This window comes from Elephas maximus, chromosome 1 (genome assembly GCF_024166365.1).
Source record: "Elephas maximus indicus isolate mEleMax1 chromosome 1, mEleMax1 primary haplotype, whole genome shotgun sequence".
NCBI classification, from domain to species: domain Eukaryota; kingdom Metazoa; phylum Chordata; class Mammalia; order Proboscidea; family Elephantidae; genus Elephas; species Elephas maximus.
The window spans coordinates 118794465-118807381 of record NC_064819.1 but is presented as its reverse complement, the minus strand read 5'-3'; the positions used below and the strand labels follow the sequence as shown (position 1 = coordinate 118807381).

The 12917-nt window shown below is 40.6% G+C and overlaps 1 long non-coding RNA gene across 1 annotated transcript in view; it reads right to left on the bottom strand.

The window, feature by feature from the left end:
• The window catches only part of LOC126082057 (uncharacterized), a 118864-nt gene extending 106779 nt beyond the window's left edge, over positions 1-12085 (bottom strand). The window contains exons 1-2 of the long non-coding RNA XR_007518497.1: positions 12069-12085; positions 5736-5861 (exon numbers count right to left, since the gene is read on the bottom strand). This is a non-coding gene — a long non-coding RNA (uncharacterized LOC126082057). The remainder of the gene's footprint in view (positions 1-5735; positions 5862-12068) is intronic.
• Between the last annotated feature and the right edge of the window lie 832 nt (positions 12086-12917).

Here is a 12917-nt window from a genome sequence, read left to right as displayed (position 1 = left end):
CAGTCGCTGCTTCCCTGTGGTTGTTCATTCTCAGTCTCTGTCACTCAGGTCAACTCTTTATATCTGTGTTTGATGGTCATGTATGTGATCGATTCACTTGTTTTTCTGACTCTTTGTTGCAAGAGGGATCCAAGGTAGCTTCTACCTAGTCAGCCATCTTGGCCCCGCCTCAGCACTGTTTTTTTTTTTTAATGCTCTATTATAACATGTTTCCCCTGTCAGAAGTTGAAGCATTTTTGAGCCAAGGCTACACAGTTAAAGAAAAGCAACTAAAGCAAGAAATAAATAATAATAAGCTTTTCCTAAATTAACTGTAAAAGTACACAACTCCTACACTTGGTAAAGGAGTTGACATACGGTATATTTGGCAATGACGGTAGCTGGCATCATAGTCAGCTCCAGCTAATCAGGCTGTTCATTTGAGGTAAAAATGAAGTCTTTTCTGAATTTTCAGATAGTTTTCATTAATTGTTGACCCACCTTGCTTAGTGAATTCCACAGAGAGCAGTGGAGCTCAGAAATGTTATTTCTCTTTCCAGCTGACCCTGGTGAGCACCCATCATAGAGGACACCTACTTTGGGCTTCTAGGAACATAGTCACACAATGGAAGTTCCAGGTCTGGGCTCCACTGAAGTGGCCATGAGCAAAGTTCCAAGAAGAAAGATGTTGTGGAAATGGTAGCCGACTCTCTCTCCTTATTTCTAACTCCCTGAATGCTCTAGTCCCCACCTGTACCTGCAGCAAACCATGAATCCTAGAAAATGCCAGGTCATCAGTCTATGTAAGTATATATAAGTCTATATAAGTATGGCTGTAGCAACTGGAATTCTGAGTATTTGCCCTAATAATGATAAATTCTCATTGTTAGTGTTTGCACAGTCATATGGATATGTTTAATGGACCGGTCTCAGGTCAGGTCTAAGTAATTTATGAAACTCACAACCACAAGCACAAACTAGGATTACGAATTTCTATCCTATCCTGCATAAAAGTAATAGAATTATACATTAGGCTGTTAAAATTAAAGCGTATGCATTTGGATACTCCCATCAGAATTGGAAAATTGGGGGTAATTTCTCCTCTCCAACATTTCCTATATTAAGGAAGTGTGGCCAAAGGTCCCATACTGACACAGTGGATGTTAAGGGTCTTTTTATCATGTAAATATGCAAAAGAGGGAAACAAAGACAACTCCACAGGTGACCAGAGGGCAAAAGGACTTGTTCAGACATAAAGAATATAAAATTTGCTAAGCGAAATTAAAGAGAGAAACTGGGAATATGTATGTCTGTGTGTGTACATGTGTGTCTCTGTGTATACATATACATATATAAATTATATGTATGTATAAATTATGTTTTTAAAAATAAAAAATACATGAAGGAAATAAAACATTAATAGTGAGTTGTGATATGATAGGTGGTCATTGTTCGCTGCCGGCAAGTCAGCTCCAACTCACAGCAACTTTATGTATAAGAGTCCCGTGCCATCCTCATATGATTGGTACCAAAACCAAACTAAACCCATTGCCATCAAGTGGATTCCAACTCACAGTGACCCTATAGACAGAGTAGAACTGCCCTCTAGGGTTTCCAAGGTTGTAAATCTTTTTTTTTTTTTAATTTTACTTTAGATAAAGGTTTACAGAACAAACTAGTTTCTCATCAATTAGTACACACATTGTTCTATGACATTGGTTAACAACCCCATGATATGTCAACACTCTCCCTTCTCTATAGCTTTCTTGTTCCCTCCTGCCTTCCAGTCCCTGCCCCAGGGCTTGATGCACCTCTTTAGTCTCATTTTGTTCCATGGGCCTGTTCAATCTTTGGCTGAAGAGTAAACCTCAGCAGTGGCCGCATTACTGAGCTGAAAGTGTGTCCGGGGGCTATGCTCTCAGGGTTTCTCTAGTCTCTGTCACGCCAGTAAGTCTGGTCTTTCTTTTTGAGTTAGCATTTTGTTCTACATTTTTCTCCAGCTCTGTCCGGGACCCTCTATTGTGATCCCTGTCAGAGCAGTCAGTGGTGATAGCTGGGCACCATCTCATTGTACTGGACTCAGTCTGGAGAAGGCCGTGTTAGTCGTGGTCCATTAGTCCTCTGGACTAATCTTTCCTTTGTATCTTCAGTTTTCCTCATTCTTCCTTGCTCTCAAAGGGGTGAGACCAGTGGACTATCCTAGATGTCTGCTCATAGGCTTTTAAGACCCCAGATGCTACTCGCCAAAGTAGAATGTAGAACATATTCTTGATAAACTATGTTATACCAATTGAGCTAGATATTCCCCAAGATCGTGGTCCCCACAGCCCTCAGCCCAGCAATTCGGTCACTCACGAAGTCTGGATGTGTCTATGGAGCTACCATGACCTTGCGTCGTACAGGTTGTGCTGGCTTCCCCAGTATTGTGTGCTGTCTTACCCTTCACCAAAGTTACCACTTATCTAACGTCTGTTAAGTGTTTTTTCCATCCCCACCCCTCCCCTCCCTTGTAACCATCAAAGATTATTTCTTTTCGTATGTAAATCTTTTCATGAGTATTTATAGTAGTGGTCTCAGGGCTGTAAATCTTTACGGAAGCTGACCGTCGCATCTTTTCTCCCAAGGAATGGCTGGTGGGTTCCAACCACCAACCTTTCGGTTAGCAGCTGAGCACTTAACCATTGCAACACCAGAATTCCTTCACATGATGAGTAGCTTGGTTTATTGTCTCCAAACTTCAGTATTTTCAAGTTTTCTGCAATGCATCTATATTACTTTTACAAACAAAAAAAGAAATTAGGAATATTTTAACTAAACAGATTCTCAATGCCAATAGCTGAAATCAGAGAACATTTAAAGGCATATTTAAAATCAGCACTCTGATGAGAAGAAAAAAGCTGCTCTTAATTCTGAGCTGAGGCTGCCTCTAGCATTCTGTCTGCAATGGGGCAGAGGCTTTGGAAGAGGGAGGCTAGGAAGTCAGCTTTGGTTGGTTGTTCCAATAGCCCTCCTAATCGTAAAACAAAACACAAGAGAGTACAAGGTGTTCCAATTTGGTGGTTAGATAACACTCAAACTGAAAATGGTGAGAACTCCACCTCCTGATCTCATTTTGAAATTAATGATCAATGTGCCATTGGAAGCCAGCCTCGCAATTATTGTGTAAAGCAAAGACACTAAAAATAGGACAAAGCTGATTGTCTCCAACAAAGAAAAAGCCACTAGAATCCCAAACAATACTCCCAACTCTTCTGATACTAGAGATGAGAAAAAAATATTGCCCCGTTGGAAACAGGAAGCAACAAGTTATTATGCAAAGAAAAGGAGAAACTACAAAATGAGTGAGGAAAAGAGGAGAAGAAGGCACATAAGTTGAAACCTATGTATGTGGTCAGAAAAAGCAGGAGCTAATACGATTCTTGACACTCAGGCTAGAGTGTTTGCCTCCTCTGAGGCAATGGCTAAAGATTTTAAGGAAAAATAGAAAATACAGTATTTGCCACTGTAATGGACTTGACTAGGCACCAACTACCAGAGACACCTATGCTTGTGGAAGGAGAGAAACACCAACCAGTTTGCAGCAAAACCTGGCTATCACCTATGGCTTACTGGGAGAACCTACCACTGGCAGTTTGGGGGGAAAAAAAAAATGCTCACTTTTTTTTAGCAAATAAACTCACGAAAGTCGCACAAAAAATCTCCATGTGTGATGGCTAATTTTATGTGTCAACCTGGCTAGGCTATGGTGCCCAGTTGTTTCACCAAACACCAGTCTAGATGCAGTTATGAAGTAGTTAACTGAAAAAAAAAACAAGCCTGTAGCCATCGAGTCAATTCCAACTCATGGCGACCTCATATGTTACAGAGTAGAACTGTTCCATAGGGCTGTAATCTTTAAGGAAGTAGGTCACCAGCCCTTTCTTCCATGGTGCTACGGGTAAGTTCAAGCTGACAACCTTTAGGTTAGTATCAAGCACAAACTGCTTAAACCACCCAGAAGTAGTTAAAAAAAAAAAAAAAAAGAAGTAGTTACATGTGATTAAATCAATTGGCTTTAAGTAAAGCAGATTACCCTCCAAAATGCAAGTGGGCCACATCCAATCGACTAAAGGCCTTAAGAGTAAACAGGTGTTTTACCTAGGGTGCATTTTGCCTCTAGGCCTAGCCTACAGATTTTGGGTTTTCCAGCCCCCAGAATCACATAATTCTTCATAATAAATCTCTCCATATACAGAAACAGAGATATGTCTTACTGGTTCTGTTTCTCTAGAGAACTCTAAGACACCATGTTTACAACGTCCACTGCAGTGCTTAAAGAAGCTACCCTCCTTGGCCAAGCTGTCTAGGAACTAATTAGCCCAATGAAAAACCAGCATTTTGGTGGAAGTGTTCATGAGTAGAATCAAAAGATTGCCAAAATGCACATACTGGAGTCTATAATTATACCAAAACCAAAACCCATTGCCATCAAGTAGATAAACTGACATATCCCAAATCATCTTTGCTGATTTCTTTTTCTTAGCTGCTTATAGGCATGCATTTTTATTTAAATATTTGTGGCATCCCCTCTTTGGAAGGAATTTACTAAGATTTTCATATTATATTCACTACTCTTGGGAGCACACTAAGTCAACTTTCGTTAGATGTTTCTGAATTTGATTATTTCAATTAATATTTTTGGCATTTAAGAAAAGAAATTGTTTTTCCACTAAAAAAAAATTCTATCTACTATCCGAATTTGGTAAAGTAAAGGGTCAGTGAAAAAGAGGAAGACCTTCAGTGAGATAGACTGACACAGTGGCTGCAACAATGGGCTCAAACATACCTACTATTGTGAGGGTGACACAGGACATTCAAAGTTGCTATGAGTCAGAACCAACTCGACAGCACCTGACAACAACAGCATTCTAACTTTTACTGCTTAGCCAAATGACTATAATCTTTTCCTTCTTCAGGTTTTTATGATTCCTGTACCTCTTTTGTGAAATATCTTATTTTCTTCATCATGCTGAAAGCTGTTTAAGGCAGAATCTGTCTTACTCATCTTTGTATGATCTTAAACACTTAGCAAGTGGTAGGAACTCTAGAAATGAGTTGAATGGAATATAAATTACATGAGTTATGCTGTTCTAGATAATTAGTAGAAAATGTCCAAAATTGTGTTCGTTATATCACTCATATCCATCAATTAAAAGTCTGCTCATTGCCTTGCATTTAAATGATTAATGTCATCACCAGCCTTCCAGATACTTCTCTATAACCTTCAAGAATTCTTCCAACAGCGACCAAGTTCTGTCATTTCTACTTCTGCAATATCTCTTCTCCCTTTTCTATTGTCTTGCTATATTTCCCTTATTTCATTAGTAGCTCTGTGTAAGATCCTCCAAATTTGTCTCATCCCATCTGATGCATCCTTGGCACCCCTGTCAGGGTAACCATCTTAAACACAAGTAAGATCTCATTTGTTTTCTTCCTCAAAAACCTCAAAACACTCTTGGTTACCCAAAATCTAAAAGGCTTCTCACAAGGCCCTCTATTCTGATCCCAAGCCAACTCTCGGACCTCATCTCCAGGTAATCAGCTCTACAAGCCCTACACTTGGCCACATGGGTCATTCACCACCAGCTCCCGACACTTCACCCACTTTTGTCATTTTATATCTTTCCCTAGGCAGTTCCCTAAAATTCCAAAAATTTTATATGAAGCTCAGATTTATATACAGTCGAGCTCAACAGAAAGAGATAAAAAGGAGGTACCTGGACATCTTCAGCTCTTAGAAGTCATGCATTGCTTTAGCAATAAGATTTCAGCAGAACTAAAGCTAGCAGCGGGGAATCTCTTAACACTGTCCATAGGATATATGCACTATTGATGTGAAACACCTGGAAAGAAAAAAAGTGATTATACATTTTGACCCTGGAAGGACAGGAATTTTTGTCTGTTGTGTACTCTGATTTCGTAAGTGCCTAAAACAGTGTCTGCCACATAGTAGAAACTCAACAAATACTCACTGAATGAGAAACTGTCATGAGACATACTCCATACAGAAGAAATTCATGTCAAGACACATATGACATGTGCTCATTCTGTACTTGGCAATGTGTGAACTCTGGTGACAGCAATAAGCATAAGAGAGGCATGCTCTGACCTTGAAGAGTGTTATGGATTGAATTGTGTCCCCTAAAATTATGTGTTGAATTCCTGGCCCTCGTATCTGTGGATGTGATCCTGCTTGGAAATAGGGTTTATCTTTTGTTATGTGAATGAGGCCACATCAGTGTAGGGTGGATCCTAAACCTACTTACTTCTGAGTTATAAGAAGACCTGAATAGACACAGGGAGGAGGACAGATGCCATGTGAGGATCATCTACAAACCTAGGAATGCCAAGGAATCAAGAAACACCCAGGGCTACCAACAAGGAAGGAATCCACAGTACAGAGACACTGATTTGGACTTTTACCCTCCAGAACTGTGAGAAAATAAATTTCTATTATTTAAAGCCACCTGCTTGTGGTATTTGTATTACAGCAGCACTAGGAAACTACGACCAGGAGCTCACAGCCCAGAGAAAGAGATGGGCATGAGAGGATTGTATGGAGTAACTTGGAAAGAATTTACCTGAGTAAGAGGTCCTCGATGCCAGACCTCAGTGTCTGCAATCGTAAAGGAAGAAATTAGACTAAACGCTACTATCCTTTCTTGTATTAAACATTCTGTGATACTGATACTAGCAATGCTATTTACATTTTTCAGGCGAAACTTCTGGAGGCCCAGAGCTATGCCCTCTCATCTTCATATTCCTGACAGTACCTGACCTGGCACCTTGCAACTAACTGTCATTTATTACTTGTTTTTTTAATTGAACTGATTGGATTGCGATTATGTAATTTTTAAAACAGAATACAAAATCAGAGACAAAGAAGAAAAGCATTCTAGACTGCATGTTAAGAAAAGGGTGTCCTGAATAAACAGATCCAGTAGTATAGGGTCGGAAACCCTGGTGGCGTAGTGGTTAAGTGCTACGGCTGCTAACCAAAGGGTCGGCAGTTCAAATCCACCAGGTGCTCCTTGGAAACTCTATGGGACAGTTCTACTCTGTCCTATAGGGTCGCTATGAGTTGGAATCGACTGGACGGCAACGGGTTTGGTTTTGGTTTTTTGGTATGATGTGAGGCAACACAGAGCAGAAGAGGCAGAAAAATCTTCTACATTCAAACAATTACTAGCTGCTATTTTTTTTTTCATATAGGCAAGTTGCTTAGCAACCTGGAGCCTTGGTTTCCTCATAAATACGATGGGAATAATTATACAAGGTTGAGAGAAGCCAATCAGATAATGAATATGAAATTGCTCTCTAAGTATAAAGAACACTGACTAACCTTAGTTAATACTATTATCACTGGTCTTCATGACTAGCTATCAACTTACCTCACACCTCCGTCTTCTTCTTCCCCATCCTGGTTAGTCAACCAGGTAGAGTATGCAAAAATTTTACCTTTCCTGTTAACTCCCCTAAATTCAAACTTTTGTCTGTCTCACAACCAGAATTTAAAATGTAGCTAAAATCGGGTTTACTTATAGTACTAATTTTCAAAATATTAGCTGATTAACTAATAAGAGGAAAGAAAGTCAGAAAGTAAATAAAAGTCCTGCACACTTCTGGTTCATCTTATTTAGAATGAAATATGACACGCCAAAATAAATAAAAAAGGAAAATAATCCAAACAATGACAAAATATGTTCACAAAGATATTCATTGCAGCATTGTTTACAATGGTGGAATATGACCACATTCCTGTTCAGTAGCAGAGGAGCCCCTAAGGCCCCTACTGTCCTCGAACCTCAGGGTGAACACCTTTAGTGAAGCACAAAAACTTAGACAAATTTCTCTAGCACCATTTCCAATATTTTTGATTCAGTAGGTTTGGGGCAGACCTAGAAATCTGCATGGAGCACTAATGACTCAAGTAATGACTGTGGTACAGTCATTTAACAGACATCTTAAAAACTAAAATGTAGCAACTTGGAAAAATATTATAATTGACTGCTAAGTTCAAAAAGCAGATATAAAAATTGCGTAACTATGTGAAGAATGTATATTCGAGTGGACAAGAAAGGTATGGGATAGATTTTTGAAAGTTTGACTTGTTAACCTAGTTTATAGAGACTGAATTACTGTCTTCCCTTTATCTTGAGGGCTATAAACCATAATGTTGTTTGTATTATTTTAAAACCTGTATTCACGTGGATCAAACAATACGTGGATTTGATATTTTGCATAAACCTGCTGCTGTCAAGTCGATTCCAACTCATAGCGACCCTGTAGGACAGGGTAGAACTGCCCCATAGGGTTTCCAAGACTCTAATCTTTATGCAAGCAGACTGCCACACCTTTTTCCCACAGAGCTCCTGGCGGATTCAAACCGCTGACCTTTTGGTTAGCAGCCAAGTGCTTAACCACTGCTCCACCAGGGTTAATATTTCGTACAGGCTTCAGAAAAAAGAAACAGCCAATAATGGTAGTTCCTGCCCTTCTCTTAAAGACTTTTAACTAATTTTAGTAATTGGCTTTAGAAAAATAGTTTAGCTTTGTAAATACACAAGAGATAAGACACATTACAGAGCCACAACTGAACTCTCTCATAAAAAACAAAACAACCACTACCACAACTACTACCATAAATTTAGGGCCCAGAAATATTCATATCATGACAATTTAATGTGCAAACATTATAACTACATACACATAACACTATGTGGCTCTCTCAGAACCAGCCAAAAAAATTAAAGAACTTTGACGTTTATTTGACATAGATGCTCCTAGGTTAAAAGACTTAAGTAATTTTTCCAGCACAACTTGTACAAGACAAGGTCATGGAAGCTTCATAGAGGGACTAAATTGCTAGGCTGAGGGCTATGGAGACCATGGTCTCAGGGAACATCTAGCTCAATTGACATAACATAGTTTATAAAGAAAATGTTCTACATTGTACTTTGGTAAGTAGCGTCTGGGGTCTTAAAAGTCTGCGAGCGGCCATCTAAGACACAACACTGGTCTCATCCCTTCCGGAGCAAGGAAGAATGAAGAGAACTAAACATACAAGGGAAAGATTAGTCCAAAGGACTAATGCACCACATCAACCATGGCCTCCATCAGACTGAATCCAGCACAACTAGATGATGCCCAGCTACCACCACTGACTGCTCTGACAGGGATCACCATAGAGGGTCCCAGACAGAGCTGGAGGAAAACGTTGAACAAAATACTAACTCACAAAAAAGACCAGACTTACTGCTCTGACAGAGACTGGAGAAACCCCGAAAGTATGGCCCCCAGACACCCTTTTAGCTCAGTAATGAAGTCACTCCGGAGGTTCACCCTTCAGGGAAAGATTAGAGAGGCCCATAAAACAAAACAAGACTAAAGGGGCACACCAGCACAGGGGCAAGGACTAGAAGGCAGGGGGGGACAGGAAAGCTGGTAAAACAGAACCCAAAGTCAAGAAGGGAGAGTGTTGACATGTTGTGGGATTGTTAACCAATGTCAAGTACTGTTTAATGAGAAACTAGTTTGTTCTGTAAACCTTCATCTAAAGTACAATTAAAAAAAAAAAAGATTATAGCCAAGAAAACCCTATGGAGCAGTTCTACTCTGTAAAACATGGGGTCACTGTGAGTTGGAATCTGCTCCACAGCAACTAACAACAAATGCAAAATGAAAATGCGGAGCCCCTTGTTCAAAAATGATTAAGAATCTCAAGATGGTGACAGAAGAGCAGTAAACCAAGCTCAGTCAGACGCCCATGAAGGATCATCAAGGAGGAAATGAGGAACAGGAAGGAGCCAAGCCCCTGGAGTCCTCAGTGCCCACCTTGGTCTTCCTCCATGAAATTACAGCTGGTGTTTTCAAGGAGGTTGAGATAAGACTAGCAAACACAAGGAGCATTTCCCATGTCCAGGCAATAAAGTAAGCACCTCACACACACTAAGCAATCTTCACACCACCCCTGGGGAATAACCAAAAAACCCAATGCCATCGAGTCAATTCCAACTCATAGCGACCCTATAGGACAGGGTAGAACTGCCCCATAGAGTTTCCACCCTGTGGGATAGATACTGTTATTATCCCTATTGTACAGATGTGTATCTCTAGAAAGAACATGATTTTTGATAAAGTAGAGGGGCAACTACAAAAAAAAAAAAAAGGCTTAGGTAATTTTTAGTCAGTTAGCAGCTTTAGTTTGCTACTTTACGAAATAGTCTTCTATGTAGAGTCAAATCTTAGTAGTTGATCTAGGACAATTAAAGCGTTTCGCAGATGAGGACTTATTCCCCCTACCTCATTCTTTTCCCCAAGAAATCGTGTAATGCTCAGACTTCCGGTGAAGTGGAAAGTGGTGGTTGTGAGCATTGTTACCAGCTTAAATTAAGCCATTGTTACTTAAGAGATTCAGGCAGAAATGGGTCTTCTTCTAGATTTTTAGGTACCAGTACCAGTTGCAGAGGAGTAGATTCCAAGTCATGGCAACCACATGTCTGTTAGAGTAGGATTGTGTTCCAAAGGGTTTTCAAAGGCTGTGAGCTTTCAGAAGTAGATTGCCAGGACTTGAACCTCTGAACTTTCGGTTAGCAGCCGAGCTTATTAACTGTATGCACCACCCAAGTACTCCAGATTTTCAGATACCTACTTCTAATTCCTACTTTGTTAAGAGGAAACATAGCTGTGGAATGCCTTAGATATAAGCAGCACAGAAAAAGTTTTCTCTCCAGCACCAAAAAAAAAAAAGGAAGAATTCACTCTAGTAACTCAATTACTTACGATATCTAGAAACACAATGCAAAGTCCTGCCTGTGGTCTGGCCATCACAACAGGAACTAAGGGTGAAGTCCCACTAAAAAATTTAAGATACTATTTAACCACACCAGGGCTAGGATGCAGACATTTAGATGGTATTTAAAACATACCTCCCTCATCCCCACACCAGCAACAATGCTGTAGACAAGTTGGTCCAGGAACTGGCTTTTAATAACTATTGAAATGGTCAGACTAGGACGAAATCTTAGGCCTCCCAGGAACTTTAATAAGAACTAAACCGATCTAAAAATGGCAGTAAAAGGAAATAAATGGACAGGTAGACAGACAAATAAGAATTTATTCAGTATAAACTATTTAGCAGTTCTACTATGCTCCTGATTTCACTTGGACAGAGACCCTGCTTTGTATTATAGAGTTTTATAATCTATGTGGTTGTTGTTGTTGTTAGGTGCCGCCGAGCCAGTCCTATAGGACAGAGCAGAACTGTCCCATAACGTTTCCAAGGAGCGGCTGGTGGCTTTGTACTGCCAATCTTTTGGTTAGCAGCCAAGCTCTTAACCACCATGCCACAAGAGCTCCTTTATAATCTATATATGAATATATTTCTCTATATTAGTATCTGTATACTCATACTTTAGGCAATAGGTTTTCCTCCCCTGAACTCCGCCCTCACCTAGATTCCCAAGAAGGAGTCCTGGTGGTGTAGTGGTTAAGCACTCATGTGCTAACCAGGAGGTTGGCAGTTCAAACCCACTAGCCGCTCCGTGGAAGAAAGATGTCGCAGTCAGCTTCCGTAAAGATTCAAAAACAAAAAACTAAAACAAAGCCCACTGCTGTATGAGTCCGTAAAGATTACAGCCTTAGAAGCCCTGTGGGGCAGTTCAACTTTGTCCTATAGCATCACTATGAGTCGGAATTGACTCAACAGTGATGGGTTTGGTTTTGGTTAGATTCCCAGGGTCAGAGCCAGTTTCAGCCCAACTCAGTTGAAATTCTAAACAGGCATAAACCATTCGGACCAGGAGCCTGGTATTTTAGCTCCAGTGACAGTCATTCATAATCTTGAGCAGGCCATAGAGTTGGACTATTTCCTAAACCGTGTGAAGAGCTGAAGGATGTGTTGAGGCCAGGGCCAGGTGCCTAGTTTGGCTCAAAACCTAAGAACCCACAAGTTCAGCTCTGCAACAACCCTGGATCATGGATCTCACAGTGGCTTCAGAGCATCAGCTTGAGTTAACAATGAAATTTGTCTCAGACTGTTGTCTACCCACCTTTTCCCGCATCTTCTGTCCGTGGGTCCAATGCGCATCCCTGAACTTGTGTCAGCACTTTCCTGGCTTCTGGGTGTTGAAAACTCCATAAATAGCACAGTGATGCTGAACACACGAATTCCAAGAGCAATCTTTTCAAAGTGGTGATGTGCGATTTTAGAGGAGTGGGTTTCTGTTTTGAGCTCTCAAGGAATCATAGTGGACAATTCCTTGTGACAGTTTTACATAAAAGATAAAATATGTGTCATTGGTAGAAACCCCCAAAGCTAGAATTTCTCTTCAGAAGCAAGAGCAGATGGCAAACATCCTGTGCTAGTGATTAACCTTAGCTGACACTCTATTGGAGCAGAGACCTCTTCTGCATGTATTAACTCATTTGACTCCACAACAAATAAGGAACATCATGCTGGGCATACTGCCAAGTCATCCTGTTACGGCAGAGAAACACTGTCTGTCTCTAGAAGGTTCCTACTTCGGCCACAGGAAAGCCTTTCCCCGATCAAATTCTACTTTGCATTTCCCCTCCCACCCATGCTTTTCCTCTTGTGCCTTTTTGTACACAAAAATACCCTCAACGAGGTGGATTGACACAGTGGCTGCAACAATGAGCTCACAATTGTAAGGATGGCGCAGGACCAGGCAGTGTTTCCTTCTGTTCTGTTGTGCATAGGGTCGCTATGAGTCAGAACCAACTCGAGGCACCTAACAACCCCCTGCTGTCGAGTGGATTCTGACTCATAGCCACCCTATAGGACAGAGTAGAACTGCCCCCATAGAGTTTCCAAGGAGCGCCTGGTGGATTCAAACTGCCAGCCTCTTAGTTAGCAGCTGTAGCACTTATCCACTACA